The 19,525-nt window shown below is 44.5% G+C and overlaps 1 protein-coding gene across 1 annotated transcript in view; it reads left to right on the top strand.

Moving 5' to 3' along the window:
- The first annotated feature begins 415 nt into the window (after positions 1 to 415).
- The window catches only part of LOC143767062 (uncharacterized), a 219,543-nt gene continuing 200,433 nt past the window's right edge, over positions 416 to 19,525 (top strand). Inside the window, exon 1 of the mRNA XM_077255084.1 lies at positions 416 to 450. The gene's annotated coding sequence lies outside the window, so the exon portion shown is untranslated. The remainder of the gene's footprint in view (positions 451 to 19,525) is intronic.

Genomic DNA, 19,525 nt, shown 5'->3' with positions numbered 1-19,525 from the left:
TACACACGGCCTATAATTATCTGTATGTAAAGAATGAATTCAGTCCCTGTATGTGTTTCCTCCAGATCTATCCAGTAAGAGGACAACACCAGAGAAATGTCCCCGTCCTCTTCTTCCACAGGACTGTAAACAAGAAGATCCCAATGTTCCTCAGGATCATCAGGTAGATGGAGAGAAGTTGTCAGGAGATCTCCCCTATGATGTGTAGACGCCGGTGAAGATCTTGTGCTCCGTCTTGTTTTATCCACCAGTTTTATGTTTTATACTTGTGTAATCATAACAATGGAGATGGCAGGATTAGAGCTGATCATAGATGTGACTTCTTCGTCTCTCTGTGATTGATACAATATATGTTTCAGGGTGAAGATCTGACCTATATTAATACTACAGAGATATATGTGAGGGGTGATGAGCGGTGTAAAGAGGAGATTCCTACATATGACTACCCAGGTGAGTAGTAACCACTAAGTATAGAGAAGTAAAGAAGTAGTTCAGTCATGTCACACTATCCAAATGACTGGGTATTGAAAGCTCTTTTCTATAGAACTTACAATCTGGGAAATCCACCTACCAACATAAATTAGGAGGCACTGACCATTACCTGTCCAGGTCTGTAAACTACAAAGCCAAATGACAAAGACAAAAGAGCACCACGCAGTCATAGAGTCCAAACATAGAACAACACTTTATTGGATAAAATTATACATATAACAACCAGAGAGTTAGTGTTAGAAAGGGCTAAAAGATGACAAAAATGCCAGCAGCAACATGTGAACAATAAACCAGCCCAAGGTACGGCGATCCCCAGCTGCAGAGAATTTAAAGTATACTATAAAAAGATGGTATATAGTGCAATTCGTAGAGGCACAGCCCCACAGGATAGCAGAACTTCATCCAGAGTACTTGGAAGAAATGTAAATAAACCAGTGATTATACAGGTAAAGGCACATAAATGAACTACTACACATCACCTGGTAATAGCGATCCCGTGGTAAACCTCCGCAGTATGGGGACCCCGATCCACCCCGACGCGCGTTTCAGTTAGGATACCTTCCTCAGGGGGCGCGTACATAGAATGGGCATAGAGGAGTATATATAGGAAACCCATAATGGAGACTGCATGCCACCGCAACACACTGCTTCCGCCCAGTCCAGCACGCCGAACAACGACGACCGGAAACGCATGGGGCCCCATGTGATCCGGAAGTACGTGCGCGGCTGTCAGAGAAGGACGGAGCAGTAACAGAGCGGCGCATGCGCCTAAAGTGATCAGTGCGTAGACGCCATCTACAATAGGGGCAATGGAAAGGGCAAACAGAAGCGTTTAGAAGCAACTATTAGCGTAGAAGGACAACAAGGAGATATGCAGATATAACAGCATATCAAATAATACATACGGACAAATGCAGTTATAAAAATGAATTGTACAAAGAGATAGACACATTGGCCAAGAGGAGACTGTGACCACTTTACATAATATAATATATCAAATAATAATATAAAATACAATGACCATAAACAAAACAATATAACATGGTACAGTCCCACAAGGCACATGAGCATTGATGATAGCATCATAAATAGTAATAACAGTACTAACAGCATGTCCGCATATGTCCCCTACACCCCAATGGGGAAGGGAAGAACCCAAACGATGGCTTTATCAGGGTAGGGAAAAATGACAAAAATAGCAGTCCATCAGCTTCAATTTCCATGTCACATAGTCCAGATGAGTTCCAAAAGCACAATAACCAATTCAGTATAGCGATATGGGAATCCTAAGTAATAAAAAGGTGAATTAAAAACAGAACAACAATAAAAGAATTAAAACAAAATGTGCACAAATTGCAAGAAGGCACACTAAGCACACCAGTGCAGCGACTACAGGAAGGGAGCATAACTAATGTTCTCATTCAGACCTGCAGGGTATACAGTATTGAGGGACCAAATCCAACGTGTTTCCAGTTGGCCCAAACGTTTAAACAAATTCCCGTCACGGATATTAACATTGAGCATATCTATACCCCGCACCCGAAAAAGGGAACTGTCACTATGATGTTTAGTCCTGAAATGTCTCGGGATTGTTTTGAGGCCAAATGACAGCGTAAGTAGACTGTGCTGACAGGTTAGAAAATCACTTGAAGAAAAATATTATAATGGGCCTGTAAGAGAAATCAGAGGGTAACGATGCTGTTACATTTGTAAAGGCAATTCTGACGTCCCAGTGTGGTCATTCTCACTCCTGTGGCACGGATGCCAACATGCTCAATGTCCCGGCCAGTCGGCGATCTATCTGTTCCCTGTTGTGCCTTCCTGCTTCTCTAGGTCTGCGTACACTCGCTCTGATTATTAAAGGGGCAGTGCTCGCACTTTGGGAGTTGCTCCAGCCAAAAGCTGGTAGGCATCAGGTACAGGTGCTTCTCACAAAATTGGAATATCATCAAAAAGTTAATTTATTTCAGTTCTTCAATACAAAAAGTGAAACTGATATATTTTAGAGTCCTTACAAGCAGAGTGATTTATTTCAAGTGTTTATTTCTGTTAATGTTGATGATTATGGCTTACAGCCAATGAAACCCCAAAAGCCATTACTTCAGTCAATTATAATAATTAACGAAAAACACCTGCAAAGGCTTCCTAAGCTTTACAAAAAGTCCCTTAGTCTGTTTCAGTAGCTCCACAATCATGGGAAACACTGCTGACTTGATAAATGTCCATAAAGCAGTCACTGACACTCCACAAGGAGGGGAAGCCACAAAAGGACATTGCTAAAGAAACTGGCTGTTCACAGAGTGCTGTATCCAAGCAGATTAATGGAAAGTTGAGTGGAAGGTAAAAGTGTGGTAGAAAAAGGTGCACAAGCAACCGCGATAACCGCAGCCTTGAAAGGATTAAGAAAAGGCAATTCAAAAATTTGGGGAAGATTCACAAGGAGTGGACTGCTGCTGGAGTCATTGCTGCAAGAGCCACCACACACAGACGTATCAGATGAAAGTGAATTTTGCTTTTCATTTAGCAATGAATATCTCAGAGTCTGCAGGAAGAGTGGAGAGACAGACAATCCAAACTGCTTGAGGTCTCATGTGAAGTTTCCACAATCAGTGATGGTTTGGGGAGCCATGTCATCTGCTGGTGCAGGTCCACTGTGTGTTATCAAGACCAAAGTCAGTGCAGCTGTCTACCAGGAAATTTTAGAGCACTTCATGCTTCCCTCTGCCGACATGCTTTTTGGAGATGAAAATTTCATTTTCCAGCAGGACTTGGCACCTGTCCACACTGCCAAAAGTACCAATACCTGGTTTAAAAATAACAGTATCACTGTTCTTGATTAGCCAGCAAACTCACCTGACCTTAACCTCATAGAGAATTCATGGGGTATTGTCAAGAGGAAGATGAGACACCAGACCCAACAATGTAGACAAGCTGAAGACTGCTATCAAAGCAACCTGGGCTTCCATAACACCTCAGCAGTGCCACAGGCTGATCGCCTCCATGTCACACCACATTGATGAAGTAATTGATGCAAAAGGAGCCCCAACTAAGTATTGAGCACATTTACTGAGCATACATTTCGGTAGGCCAACATTTTCGATTTTAAAATAATTTTTCAAGCTGGTGTTATAAGGTATTCTAACTTACTGAGATAATGACTTTTGGGTTTTCATTGGCTGTAAGCCATAATCATCATCATTATCAGAAACAAACACTTGAAATAGATCACTCTGTTTGTAATGACTCTATATAATATGTGAGTTTCACTTTTTGTATTGAAGAACTGAAATACATTAACTTTTTGATGATTTTCTGATATTGTGAGAAGCACTTGTATGTAAAGCACCCTCCTTAGGCTGCCGTCACACTATCAGTATTTGGTCAGTATTTTACATCAGTATTTGTAAGCCAAAACCAGGAGTGGCTGATAAATGCAGAAGTGGTGCATATGTTTCTATTAGACTTTTCCTCTTTGTTCCACTCCTGGTTTTGGCTTACAAATACTGATGTAAAATACTGACCAAATACTGCTATTGTGACGGCAGCGTTAGTAGGGAGGTGCCTGTACAACTCCTGTATTTTCTCTACTTAGTCTGTGTATGTAAGTAGTATGTAGCCAGGTCCCTGGTCCATAACCTGTTCCTGATTCCCATGTTGTCTAAATATGTTCCTGAAACCTGTGTTTATTGAATTAGTACCAGTGTCCTTCCTGGCTTGTCTCAAAATCTGCACTGTTTGAACAAGGATCAGTGTCTGTCATCTGGGTGAGCCAGAATCCATACCATCTGTATATTCTCCTATAGCTGGTCTACCAGTATCCAAATCCTGTACTGCCCTTGACTCTGAATCCATGTCCTTGACTGCCATCCTGACCTATTGGGTGAGCTTCTACAGTACCAGGGACTGCCCAGGACTGTTAACCGACGGCTATCTGCTGTACAAGCCTAACTCCATTACGAGAAGCTCTAGCAAAAACCAAGTAGCCACTCCTGGTTCTTCAACTATCGTCGTGCAGGAGCCTAATCCCTGGCTGCCCCTAGCGATGGACCCTCTTCTAGCTTGAGAAGACGCCAAAGAGATCACGCCAGCTATCCTTCCAAGAGAACACCAAGAAGGAACTAGTTGATTACAAGTACTTCCAACCAGACAAAGGGAAATAGTAGAACTATCACTGGCTCCTTGCTGAAGCGACTAAAGGAATTTAAACATCCAGCAAAGGTGTGTTAATCAGCAGTAGTGAAGATCACTGCTAGGTCCTAGAGGGAGAAGGATATCACTTCGCAACAGAGGTACAAGATCCAGAAATTGCCTGCAGAGCTCAGCGCAAAGACCTTCTGTAGCCGGATCCAGAATGACTGACTGATGCACCCGTGACAGTATCCTCCCCTTCTATGAGTGGCCTCCGGACACTCAGGACCTGGTTTTTCAGGATGAGGCATGGAACGAACGAACCAGCCTAGGGGAATTCACTTCTGATGCAGAAACCCACATCCTCTCTTCTGGACCATATTACCTCCAGTGCATTAAGTACTACAGGACACAATGTTGAAAACGGGAATAAACAATCATCAAAATCTGGAACTCCAAATTACCATCAATAAGGATTGAGGGTGGCAGCAGGGAGAGGACTCAAGAAGTTCTACATATTTATTGAGTAAAGACCTGTGGAACACATTGTGGATCTTAAGAGCCTGAGGTAACTCAAGAATGACAGTGGTTATTTTAAAGGGACCAATAAACCTAGGTCCCAGCTTCCAGGAAAGGATCTTCAACTTCATATTCCTGGTTGATATCCACAAAAAGTCATTCACATTTAGGTCTGGACCTGTCGAGTGTTTCCTGTCAGCAATAGGTTTCTACCTGTCTCCCACGATCCTCAAATTACTCTGAGCCCCTCACCACACAGAGGAGGCAGATAAAGCAAAACGTTCCTCCTCAGGAACTCCTGAAGCCCCCCTCCCTCACTAAAAGTACTAAACTGTGGAAGGAAACTGTATGCACAAACAAATACTGACCTGCCGGTAGATTCTTGGCAATGATTATTAATAGTATACTCGGCCAACGGTAAGTAAGATGCCCAATCCTTCTGGTTTTCAGAGATGAAACACCTGAGATAAGCCTCTAAATTCTGATTAATGCGTTCGTTATGTCCATGCAACTGAGGATGGAAAGAAGAGGAAAAGAACAGCTGCACCCCAGTCGAGAACAGAAAACTTTCCAGAACTTGGAAACAAATTGGGTCCGATGTAACACAACAGCGGAGGGAACCCCGTGAAGCTTCATGATCTCATCAAAAACCTGAGCGATAGTCTTAGCATTCAGAAGCAGCGTCGGACTGGAGTACCTTGGGCCCACCAGAGAAAAATCATTCTTGGGGCCCACCATGCAGTTTAAAAATACCACACAGGATAGATCCTATATGCCACACCACACATGAGAGCTGACAGATCCTCTATATACTACACCACACAGGAGAGCTGACAGATCTCTCTATATACTACACCACACAGGAGAGCTGACAGATCTCTCTATATATACTACACCACACAGGAGAGCTGACAGATCCTCTATATACTACACCACACGGGAGAGCTGACAGATCTTCTATATATGACACCACACGGGAGAGCTGACAGATCTTCTATATATGACACCACACGGGAGAGCTGACAGATCTTCTATATATGACACCACACGGGAGAGCTGACAGATCCACTATATACTACATCACACAGGAGAGCTGAGAGATCCTTTATATACACAATATATATATATATATATATATATATATATACATATACATATATATATATATATATATATATAATGTGTGTGTGTGTGTGTGTATATATATATATATATATATATATAATGTGTATATATACATAATCACATTAATCCCATAATCCAACAATTAAATTGGCAATAGCACTTCGATCATGGATGCTTACAAACGTTTACCTAATAAGGTATGAAGTGACTAGAAGATAAGTGAATACATTTTTTTTTTTTTTTTTATTAACATAATGTTAAAAACAGATAATATTATATAAAAACACAGAAAGATGTAATAATGGGACCTCCAAAACAAGTCAGGGCGTGACACTTGAAAAGTGGTGGGCGCCGAACAAAGACCATTGACAATCTCCCCATTCCCACCCTCTGCTGCTTACCACTCCGCCCTCCTAATTACTTTACACCCGCCCTTAGGATATAAAAACCTACTCCCCTACCTAGTCTCCATCACGCCCCCTTTATGAAGAAGCAGTCATGCGAAACGGCGCTCGTCGGGCGCAGGACGGGACATCATCATCTCCCCAGGCTGCCCAAACCCTCATTTACTAAATTCAGGTAAACTCTGACTGGTCTTCGACCAGCTGTATTATGTGCTAATCTAGTTTCTACATCTCTTGCATGTACTGCTTACCTGCCCTTATAACTGACTGCCATGTAGTGGTCTCTTTGTACTTTATGCTCATGATTATAGACACACCCCAGCAGAGATGTAACTTATTGCACTTTTTCTGTAGCCTGTGTTAGTAACTTAATCTTTGGCAGTTTGGGCACTTTGTGGGATGATCATTACTGTCGTTTCTTCTGGTCAGGGTTCCCTTTTTTTTTGGTAAGGATTGTGTAAGGAAACAATGAGATGCCTTATCGTGTCCATCCATTACAGCAAGTCCACCTAACCAGCCTATAGGGCCGCTTTCCAGTTGCTGTGAGATCACAAAACCATCACCCTTCAAGTGTCATGCCCTGACTTGTTTTGGAGATCCCATTATTACATCTTTCTGTCTTTTTATATAATATTGTCTGTTTTTAACATGTTAATAAATAAAAATTATTTTTTTTTCTTCACTCATCTTCTAGTCACTTTATACCTTATTAGGTAAATGTTTGTAAGCATCTATACATACATCTCTACATACTGCACCACACAGGAGAGCATAAATATAGGTCCAGTGTGTGTAGTAAAATACTTACCGGAGGCCATATTCCACTGCAATGAAGAAGACAGAAGAACGACACAGCGGCAGAAGACGGCGACTGCTGCGTATTTTATTACACACAGGGAAGCGGTATCATAGCTTTCTGTTGGGGGCGAGACATTGTTTTTGGCGAACAGAAAAAAGTGCATTTGGTGTTTTTGAGTTGTTTCTGTTTATGGTGTTTACTATGAATTGCAGCCAATCAGTGTTTACTCTGCTGCCCAGGGCTTTGTGGAAGAGGAGCAGAGAGATACAGTACAGGAAACGGGTGACTGCGGGTCAGCTGTTGTGTGCGTGTCTCCTCTCAGACTCAGCCGCACAGTCAGCTGTTCCGCTGACTTGTCTGGCTGAAGTGAGGGTCGGCACGCACCCAGAGCTCTCCTGGCAGAGTTACAGAAGTCCGGCAGCGACAGCAGGTGATGTGAAGGAGCTGCGCATGCACTTCCCATCACCTTTGCAGTCTGCCAGCCGGTGCCGACTATACAATAAAGTGCGCACTGCTGGACACACGCTAGGAGCATGCAGGGCAGGCACAAATGAAGGAGCTGGGGCTGGGAGCGGGGCCCACCGGAGGATTCTCCGGTGACCCAGTCTGACCCTGTTCAGAAGTCCCGGTAATGCCATGAAATGCACCATTTAACTGAACCTATCTACAACCACCAAAACACCATCTTGGCTGCCAATACCGGAAGGTCACTAATAAAATCCATGGACTAGTGTGTCCATGGTTTACTAGGAATGGGCAGTGGAATAAGAGAACCAGACGGACAGGTATGCGATATTTTAGAATGCGCGCGAACACTGCAAGCAGACACCTGTTCAACTACATCCCGATGCAACCATGGCCACCAAAAACAACGAGAATGGAGGTCTGCGGTTGCCTTACCCTCTGGATGACCAGCAAGCATGGAGTTACGATGTTCCTATATAGCTTTACGCGCAAATTATATGGTACAAATAATCTCCCCGAAAGGCAGGTGCATATCCCTGAGCATCGAACACCTCTCCCTCCAGGTCAGGGTACAAGGCTGTAATAACTACTCCCTTCTGTAGGACTGAGACAAGGTTCTCATGATCACCACCACCTGGTAAGCTATGGGACAAAGCATTAGCCTTGGTGTTTTTAACTCCTGGATGAAAAGTGACCACAAATTTTAATCTAGTAAACAGTGACCACCTAACTTGCCTTGGGTTGAGACGTTTAGCCAATTGAAGATATGACAGGCTCTTGTGGTCCATGATAACCGTAATAAGATGGACTGTCCCTCTAACGAATATCGCCATTACAGGAACACCAATTTAATTGCCAGAAGCTCCCTATTACCCATGTCATAATTTCTCTCAGTCGATAATAATTTTTGGGAAAAGAAGGCGCATGGACCCCATTTACCAGGTGACGGTATAGCCCCAACCCCCACCTCCGACGCATCCACTTCTACTATGACAGGTTGAGAAACTTCCGGTTGACAGAGTATAGGTGCTGTGTCAAAACAACTCTTTAAGGAGGAAAAAGCCTGCTGAGCAGCATTCGATCATTTAGAAAAATCAGACCCCTTCCTTGTCATGTCAGTAAGGGATTCCACCATTACCAAGTAATGAGCTTAACTAAGGTTGAGCAAGCAAGCCCATGAGTTCTAGAAAACTCAGCATCAACCATCTTGACTTCAGCTCCACTGTCTACAAACTCTGAAATTCTGTTGTGCTCTCTGTTATGGACCTGGTGGTTAGGAGCACCCGGAATGACCTGATGGTTAAACTAGAAATCGGGACAAGCTCTGGGGAAGTGGGAACTCTGCTGACCGCAAACCCTTATCCTACCACACACTAGAAATAGCCGTGGAGCGTACCTAACTCTCCCTAGACGCCTCTTCACAGCCTAAGAGCTAACTACCCCTAAAGATAGAAAATAAAGCCTTACCTTGCCTCAGAGAAATTCCCCAAAGGAAAAGGCAGCCCCCCACAAATATTGACTGTGAGTTAAGAGGAAAGTCACAAACACAGGAATGAAACAGGTTTTAGCAAAGGAGGCCAGTCTTCACTAAATAGTCAGAGGATAGAAAAGGAAACTGCGGTCAGCACAAAAAACTACAAAAACCACGCAGAGTGTGCAAAAAGACCTCCATACCAACTCACGGTGTGGAGGTGCAACTCTGCACCCCCAGAGCTTCCAGCTAGCAAGGAAATATCATGATAGCAAGCTGGACTAGAACTTAGCATGTACTAAGAAATATATTCAGAAAGCAATGAATAACAAATGAACTAGCAGGGACTTTGCTTCTGCTGGAGTAGACAGGTCATCAGAGAAATCCAAGAGAGATCTGAACCAGTACTGAGACATTGACAGCTGGCATGAAGTAACGATCTGAGTGGAGTTAAATAGGGAGGCCAGCATAGCAATAAACGAGGGCAGCTGAGAAAGCTAACCTCAAGGACCAGCAGTTCCACTCAAAGCCACCAGAGGGAGTCCAAGGACAGAACTCACCAAAGTACCATTCATGACCACAGGAGGGAGCCCGAGAACGGAATTCACAACAGTACCCCCCCCCTTGAGGAGGGGTCACCAAACCCTCACCAGAGCCCCCAGGCCGATCAGGACGAGCCAAATGAAAGGCACAAACTAAATCGGCAGCATGGACATCGGAGGCAACAACCCAGGAATTATCCTCCTGACCATAGCCCTTCCATTTAACCAGGTACTGAAGCTTCCATCTCGAAATACGAGAATCCAAAATCTTCTCCACCACATACTCCAACTCCCCCTCGACCAACACCGGAGCAGGAGGATCAACGGAGGGAACCATAGGCGCCACATATCTCCGCAACAACGACCTATGGAACACATTATGGATGGCAAAAGAAGCTGGAAGGACCAAACGAAATGACACAGGATTGAGAATTTCCGAAATCTTATAAGGACCAATGAAACGAGGCTTAAACTTAGGAGAAGAAGCCTTCATAGGAACATAACGAGAAGACAACCAAACCAAATCCCCAATACTAAGTCGGGGACCAACACAGCGACGGCGGTTAGCGAAACGTTGAGCCTTCTCCTGGGACAACGTCAAATTGTCCACTACGTGAGTCCAAATTTGCTGCAACCTGTCCACCACAGAATCCACACCAGGACAGTCAGAAGGCTCAACCTGCCCTGAAGAAAAACGAGGATGAAAACCAGAATTGCAAAAAAAAGGCGAAACCAAAGTAGCCGAACTAGCCCGATTATTAAGGGCGAACTCAGCCAATGGCAAGAAGGTCACCCAATCATCCTGATCAGCAGAAACAAAGCCTCTCAGATAGGTTTCCAAGGTCTGATTGGTTCGTTCGGTTTGGCCATTTGTCTGAGGATGGAAAGCCGAAGAAAAAGACAAATCATCTTAGCACAAAAGGACCGCCAAAACCTAGAAACCAACTGGGAACCTCTGTCCGACACAATGTTCTCTGGAATGCCATGCAAACGAACCACATGCTGAAAAAATAATGGAACCAAATCAGAGGAGGAAGGTAATTTAGGCAAGGGTACCAAATGGACCATCTTAGAAAAGCGATCACAAACCACCCAGATGACAGACATCCTTTGAGAGACAGGAAGATCAGAAATAAAATCCATGTAAACATGCGTCCAGGGCCTTTTCGGGACCGGCAAGGGCAAAAGTAACCCACTGGCACGAGAACAGCAGGGCTTGGCCCAAGCACAAGTCCCACAGGACTACACAAAAGAACGCACATCCCGTGACAAGGAAGGCCACCAAAAGGACCTAGCCACCAAATCTCTGGTACCAAAAATCCCAGGATGACCAGCCAACACCGAACAATGAATCTCAGAAATAACTCTACTAGTCCATCTATCAGGGACAAACCGTTTCTCCGCTGGACAACGGTCAGGTATATCAGCCTGAAACTCCTGCAGCACCCGCCGCAAATCAGGGGAGATGGCAGACAGAATTACCCCCTCTTTGAGAATACCAGCCGGCTCAGGGACTCCCGGAGAATCAGGCACAAAACTCCTAGAAAGGGCATCAGCCTTCACATTCTTAGAACCCGGAAGGTATGAGACCACAAAATCGAAACGGGAGAAAAACAACGACCATCGAGCCTGTCCAGGATTCAACCGCTTGGCAGACTCGAGATAAGTCAGATTCTTGTGATCCGTCAAGACCACCACGTGATGCTTGGCTCCCTCAAGCCAATGTCGCCACTCCTCGAATGCCCACTTCATAGCCAACAACTCCCGATTGCCAACATCATAATTAGCAGCAGGCGAAAACTTTCTAGAAAAGAAAGCACATGGCTTCATCACAGAGCCATCAGAACTTCTTTGAGACAAAACAGCCCCTGCTCCAATCTCAGAAGCATCAACGTCGACCTGAAAAGGGAGCGAAACATCTGGCTGACGCAACACAGGGGCCGAAGAAAAATGACGTTTCAGCTCCTGAAAAGCCTCAACGGCCGCAGAGGACCAATTCACCACATCAGCACCTTTCTTTGTCAAATCAGTCAAAGGTTTAACCACACTAGAAAAATTAGCGATGAAGTGACGGTAAAAATTAGCAAAGCCCAGGAATTTCTGAAGGCTCTTCACAGATGTAGGTTGAGTCCAATCATAAATGGCCTGAACTTTAACAGGATCCATCTCGATAGTAGAAGGGGAAAAAATGAAGCCCAAAAAGGAAACCTTCTGAACTCCGAAGAGACATTTAGACCCCTTCACAAACAAGGAATTAGCACGAAGGACCTGGAATACCTATCTGACCTGCTTCACATGAGACTCCCAATCATCCGAAAAGACCAAAATATCATCCAAATATACAATCATGAATCTATCCAGATACTTTCGGAAGATGTCATGCATAAAGGACTGAAACACAGATGGAGCATTAGAAAGCCCGAATGGCATCACCAGGTACTCAAAATGGCCCTCGGGCGTATTAAATGCTGTTTTCCATTCATCGCCCTGTTTAATACGCACAAGATTATACGCCCCTCGAAGATCTATCTTGGTGAACCAACTAGCCCCCTTAATCCGAGCAAACAAATCAGACAGTAGAGGTGAAGGGTACTGAAATTTGACCGTGATTTTATTGAGAAGGCGGTAATCTATACAGGGTCTCAGAGAACCATCCTTCTTGGCTACAAAAAAAAAAACCCTGCTCCCAACGGTGACGAAGACGGGCGAATATGCCCTTTCTCCAAGGACTCCTTTTATATAACTCCGCATAGCGGCGTGTTCTGGCACAGATAAATTGAAAAGTCGGCCCTTAGGAAACTTACTACCAGGAATCAAATTAATAGCACAATCACCATCCCTATGAGGAGGTAGGGCACTGGATTTGGGCTCATCAAATACATCCCGGTAATCCGACAAAAACTCAGGGACTTCAGAAGGAGTGGAAGAAGAAATTGACATCAACGGAACATCACCATGTACCCCTAGACAACCCCAACTAGACACAGACATTGATTTCCAATCCAATACTGGATTATGAACCTGTAGCCATGGCAAACCCAACACGACCACATCATGCAAATTATGCAACACCAAAAAGCGAATATCTTCCTGATGTGCAGGAGCCATGCACATGGTCAACTGAGTCCAGTACTGAGGTTTATTCTTGGCCAAAGGCGTAGCATCAATTCCCCTTAATGGAATAGGATACTGCAAAGGCTCCAAGGAAAAACCACAGCGCCTGGCAAACTCCAAGTCCATCAAATTCAGGGCAGCGCCCGAATCCACAAATGCCATAACAGAGTAGGACGACAAAGAGCAAATCAGAGTAACAGACAAAAGAAATTTAGGCTGTACAGTACCAATGGTGACAGGCCTAGCGAACCGCTTAGTGCGCTTAGGACAATCAGAGATAGCATGAGTGGAGTCACCACAGTAAAAACACAGCCCATTCTGACGTCTGTATTCTTGCCGTTCAGTTCTGGTCAAAGTCCTATCACATTGCATAAGCTCAGGCCTCTGCTCAGAGGACACCGCCAAATGGTGCACAACTTTGCGCTCGCGCAAACGCCGATCAATCTGAATGGCCAAGGACATTGATTCATTCAGACCAGCAGGCGTGGGAAACCCCACCATAACATCCTTAAGGGCTTCAGATAGACCCTTTCTAAAAATTGCTGCCAGGGCACACTCATTCCATTGAGTAAGCACAGACGACTTTCTAAACTTCTGACAATATACCTCCGCTTCATCCTGACCCTGACACAGAGCCAGCAAGATTTTCTCTGCCTGATCCACTGAATTCGGTTCGTCATAAAGCAATCCAAGCGCCAGAAAAAACGCATCTACATTAAGCAATGCAGGATCTCCTGGCGCAAGGGAGAATGCCCAGTCTTGAGGGTCGCCACGTAACAAAGAAATAATAATTTTTACTTGCTGAATGGGGTCACCAGAGGAGCGGGGTTTCAAATCAAGAAACAGTCTACAATTATTTTTGAAATTCAGAAACTTGGATCTATTCCCAGAAAACAAATCAGGAATTGGAATTCTAGGCTCTAACATCGGATTCTGAACTACATAATCTTGAATGCTTTGTAGCCTTGCAGTGAGTTGATCCACACAAGAGGACAGACCTTGAATATCCATATCTACACCTGAGTCCTGAACCACCCAGGAGTTAAGGGGAAAAGAAAGACAAAACACACTGCAAAGAAAAAAAAATGGTCTCAGAACTTCTCTTGTCCCTCTTTTGAGATGCATTAACACTTTGTTGGCCAGTTGTACTGTTATGGACCTGGTGGTTAGGAGCACCCGGAATGACCTGATGGTTAAACTAGAAATCGGGACAAGCTCTGGTGAAGTGGGAACTCTGCTGACCGCAAACCCTACTCCTATCACACACACACTAGAAATAGCCGTGGAGCGTACCTAACTCTCCCTAGACGCCTCTTCACAGCCTAAGAGCTAACTACCCCTAAAGATAGAAAATAAAGCCTTACCTTGCCTCAGAGAAATTCCCCAAAGGAAAAGGCAGCCCCCACAAATATTGACTGTGAGTTAAGAGGAAAGTCACAAACACAGGAATGAAACAGGTTTTAGCAAAGGAGGCCAGTCTTCACTAAGTAGTCAGAGGATAGAAAAGGAAACTATGCGGTCAGCACAAAAAACTACAAAAACCACGCAGAGTGTGCAAAAAGACCTCCACACCGACTCACGGTGTGGAGGTGCAACTCTGCACCCCCAGAGCTTCCAGCTAGCAAGGAAATATCATGATAGCAAGCTGGACTAGAACTTAGCATGTACTAAGAAATATATTCAGAAAGCAATGAACAACAAATGAACTAGCAGGGACTTAGCTTCTGCTGGAGTAGACAGGTCATCAGAGAAATCCAAGAGAGATCTGAACCAGTACTGAGACATTGACAGCTGGCATGAAGTAATGATCTGAGTGGAGTTAAATAGGGAGGCCAGCATAGCAATAAATGAGGGCAGCTGAGAAAGCCAACCTCAAGGACCAGCAGTTCCAGTCAAAGCCACCAGAGGGAGTCCAAGGACAGAACTCACCAAAGTACCATTCATGACCACAGGAGGGAGCCCGAGAACGGAATTCACAACAGCTCTCTAGCACCATCTCTGCTGTCCGAGCAAACCAAATATTACAGGTTGGCGACAAGCATTCCCCTTGATTATCCAACTCCAGACTCCCAAGGGTTACTCAAGACTTTTTTAGCTTAGGAATCAAGGGGCAGGCCCCAATAAAATGTCCGTTTCCCCTACAAAAGAAACACACTCCCTTTTTTCTTGCGAATCTCAAAGGAGACATATGACGTAGAAGCACCTCCTAACTGCATGCGTTCCTCCTAACTCCATAAGTACTGGTACACCCCCAGACCATCCCCCTACCGGCACAGGAGTATTGTCCCGGAAAGAGGGCTCCAGAGAAGGTGGTCTTACCCATCTATCCCGCAGGATGCTGTCCACATGTATAGCCAATGACATGGCAGCCTCCAAGGACTCTTTTAACCTTTCTGTAAGGTCTGCCTTGCTAAAATTGGCTTTTATGACCGGGTCATTCCACTTGGTATCGGTTGCCCACCTGTGGAATTCCTAGCTGTAAGGCTAGGTTCACTTTGCATTAGCGCATGCGTTAAACGGACTGTGTTAATGCAATTGCAGAAAAAGATCGCTTTATGCGATCGCGCTAGCGCAGATGCTCTATCTGCGCTAGCGGTGACGGACCCGGAAACGCTGCAGCCCACGTCTGGGGGTCCGTCACAGAATGACGGCACATCGCTAGCGCATGCTGATTATGGCATGCGTTGGAGATGTGCCTGATAATAGGGGTTAATGGCAGCATTAACTGACTGCATTACACCGCGTTATGCCGCGGTGTAGCGCAGTCCATCTAACGGACTGTTATAACGCAATGTGAACCCAGCCTAAATCTTCACTGAACTTTTCTCCTGCTGAAGGCGACACAGCCTAGAATCAGCCAGGGAAATGCAGTTGAGCATCATAGATAAGGGCTAAAGCCCCCACAGTAGGCGTCTGCAGCAGCTGCCATTGCTGCTGAACCTCAGAACATAGGTCAGTCACTTCCAGTGACAACCTCTGCAGCTGCTCTGCCAGCCCAGAAATGGGATCCAAAAAGAAAAAAAAAAATACACACACACACACAAAAAATGTCATAGAATGGTAGAGTTGGAAGGGACCTCCTGGGTCATCTGTCCAACCCCCTGTTCAAAGCAGGATTCACTAAATCATCCCAGACAGATGTCTGTCCAACCTCTGTTTGAAGGCTTCCATTGAAGGAGAACTCACCACATCTTGTGGCAGCCTGTTCCACTCATTGATCACCCTCACTGTCAAAGTTTTTTTTCTAATATCTAATCTGTGTCTCCTCCCATTCAGTTTCATCCCATTGCTTCTAGTCTTTCCTTGTGCAAATGAGAATAAGGGCTTATACTCACCTGTGAGAAACTGAGTCTCGCATGTTAATACCCGGCACTCAGATCGGAGCATGCGGCCGCATTGGAATACATGCAGCCACACGCTCTGCTCCTGAGTGCCGGCAGCAGCGCCGGGTATTGACATGCGAGACTCATCCATTTTTCTCGCAGGTGAGTATGAGCCCTAAATATGATCCTTTTACAATGTGACAGCCCTTGAGATATTAGTAGACAGCTATTAAGTCTCCTCTGTCTTCTTTTTTGCCAGCTAAACATTCCTAAATCTTGTAAACGTTCCTCATAGGACATGGTTTGCAGACCGGTCACCATTCTGGTCGCTCTTCTTTGATCTTGCTCCAGTTTGTTGATGTCGTTTTTTTTAAATGTGGTGCCCAAAACTGGACACAGTATTCCAGATGAGGTCTGACGAAAGAGGAGTAGAGGGCAATAATGACTTCACATGATCTAGACTGTATGCTTCTGTTAATGCATCCCAGAATTGTATTTGCCTTTTTTGCTGCTGCATCACACTGTTGACTCATGTTCAGTCTGTGATCAATTAGTATACCCAAGTCTTTTTCACATGTGCTGTTGCTTAGCCCTATTCCTCCCATTCTGTATATGCTTTTTTAATTTTTATTGCCCAGATGTAGTACTTTGCATTTTCCCTGTTAAAAATCATTCTGTTAGTTGCTGCCCTCTGCTCCAGTTTGTGTTTGAATCCTCTCTCTCTCTTCTCTAGTATTAGCTATCCCTCCTAGCTTTGTGTCATCAGCAAATTTTAATCAGTTTACCCTCAATGCCTTCATCTAAATCATTGATAAGATGTTGGACGTTACAGAGCCCAGGACAGAGCCCTGTAGTACCCCACGTGAGACATTCTTCTAACTGGATGTGCAGCCATTTACGACCACTCTTTGGGTCCGATTAGTGATGAGTGAGCACTAAAATGCTTGGCTGCTCGGGTCGAGCAAATTGGAATACTTCGGTACTCGACCCAAGCAACAAGCCCAATATAAGGGAAACCTCAGTATTTTTACCGTGATTCCCCCCGGGGGTCCTTTTTAAGGTCTGAAAATGATGGGAACACTGCTCAAATGACACAGGAACATCATGCGGATTGCCCCTGGAAGCATTTCTGACTCCTAGGTCACAACTGTAAGCAATGTTGTCAAAGTTTCACGTCATTTTTACAGGTGCACCAAAAATACTTTCCAAAACGTAAACAAAATGGATTTTGCTGGGAAATATGTTAAGGTACGTCCTTTCCAGGGTAATGACTTGTATGCAAGGCAAAATAATTAACCCCAGACCAAAATGTTCCTCCACCACTTGGGCTATGTTCACACGCAACGTTTTTGATGCACTTTTCAACTTTCACATTGCTTTCAACCAATACAAATACATTCACTGGGAAATGTCATTGATGCTTACAGATGTTACCTAATAAGATATGAAGTGACTAGAAGATGAGTAATTAAAAGAATTTTTTATTTATTAACATGATGTTAAAAACAGTATCATATAAAAACACAGAAAGATATAAAATTGTATATAAAAAGTCAGGGCGTGACACTTGGAAAGCGATGGTTTTGTGATCTGTCAGTACCTGGAAAGCGGCCTTATAGACTGGTTAAGTGGACTTGCTATAGTGCATGGACACAATCGAGCGTCTCATTATTTCCCTACACAGTCCTTACCAGGAAGAAGGAACACTGACCAGAAGAAACGACAGTAATAATCATCCCACAGTGTGCCCAAATTACCAAGATTAAATTACTGGGGCAGGCTAAGAAAGAAGTGCAATAAGTCGCATCTCTGCTGTGGTGTGTCTTTAAATATAATCATAAGCATAAAGTACAAAGAGACCATTAGATGGCAGTCAGGTATGAGGGTAGGTAAGCAGTACATGCAAGAGATGTAGAGACTAAATTAGCACATAATAAAGCTGGTCAAAGGCCAGTCCGAGCTTACCTGGATTTAGAAGATAAAGGCTTGGGCAGCATGGGGAGATGATGGTATCACGTCCTGCGCCCGACGAGCGCCGTTTCGCATAACTGCTTCTTCATAAAGTGGAGGCGTGGTGGAGACTAGGTAAGGAAATAGGTTTTTATATCCTAAAGGCGGGTGTAAAGTGATTAGGAGCGCGGAGTGGTAAGCAGAGGGTGGGAAGGGGGAGGTTGTCAATGGTCTTTGTTTGGCGCAGAAGTCCGGTCGAGTACACCCCCAGCACATGTAGAGTAAATGGGGAGGGCGGAGTTGTGTGCGGTGGGTGGGGATTTGCATGGGTGTGTCTGGCAGTGGTAGCCGGTCAAAACTCCCACAGCAAAGGGGACTTCCGGTCCTGTGCCTCATGACACGCGATGGGACGCACCGCGTGTCATGGAACTGGCGCTGATCGGAAATCGGATGGAGATATGAGACCGGCGCATGCGCACTAGCCAGGGGAATGGTGTTTGTGAATGTGACGGGCACAATGTGTAGTACCGCCCCCTCCATTCACCCTGTTCTACGCGGCCGTGGATGAACAATAAACAGCAGAGAAGGGGAAGGTAAAAGGGAAGAAAAGGACAATCATGAGGGTGGGGGGGGAAGCTATATCTTTTGGAGAGAGGGCCGGTGCCATTATATGCACCAAGTGAAAGGGGGCAAATGAGACTAAGTGCGGTTGGAAACCAAAAGTGAAGAGGGTTATAAGATGGGTGCTAAATTGGTTTTCCAAGCTGAAGATGGAGATACTAAGTAATTGTTTTTATAATAATGTGAGTGGATGAAAGAAAATCGAAGGACTAAAGAAGTGCTGAAAATAATTTTTTTTAAAAGGCAGCAAAGGTAGAGACGTTGTGTTGAGAAAATAAAAAAATATAATCATAACCGTAGTTATAACATATAGAAGGAGTGAGGTATGGGGGGATGAAGGGAGTTTATATATTGGGAAGGTGGTGAGATGGGGACCCAATAATTGGATCCAGTGGGGATGTTAGAAAATGCACCAGGGGTGCAGTGACATTGAATGGTGGGGAAAGGGTACATGCCTGTATAAGGTGGCAAGGACATTGTATGCTTATAAAATGCAATAGTACTGATAATATAAAAAGTTGGCTAGGGGTGAAGTGAATGGAAAAAGTGTAAAAATATATATCCATATATAT

The sequence above is a fragment of the Ranitomeya variabilis genome, chromosome 4 (assembly GCF_051348905.1).
Source record: "Ranitomeya variabilis isolate aRanVar5 chromosome 4, aRanVar5.hap1, whole genome shotgun sequence".
NCBI lineage: Eukaryota > Metazoa > Chordata > Amphibia > Anura > Dendrobatidae > Ranitomeya > Ranitomeya variabilis.
This window is presented reverse-complemented; position numbering and strand designations above follow the sequence as displayed.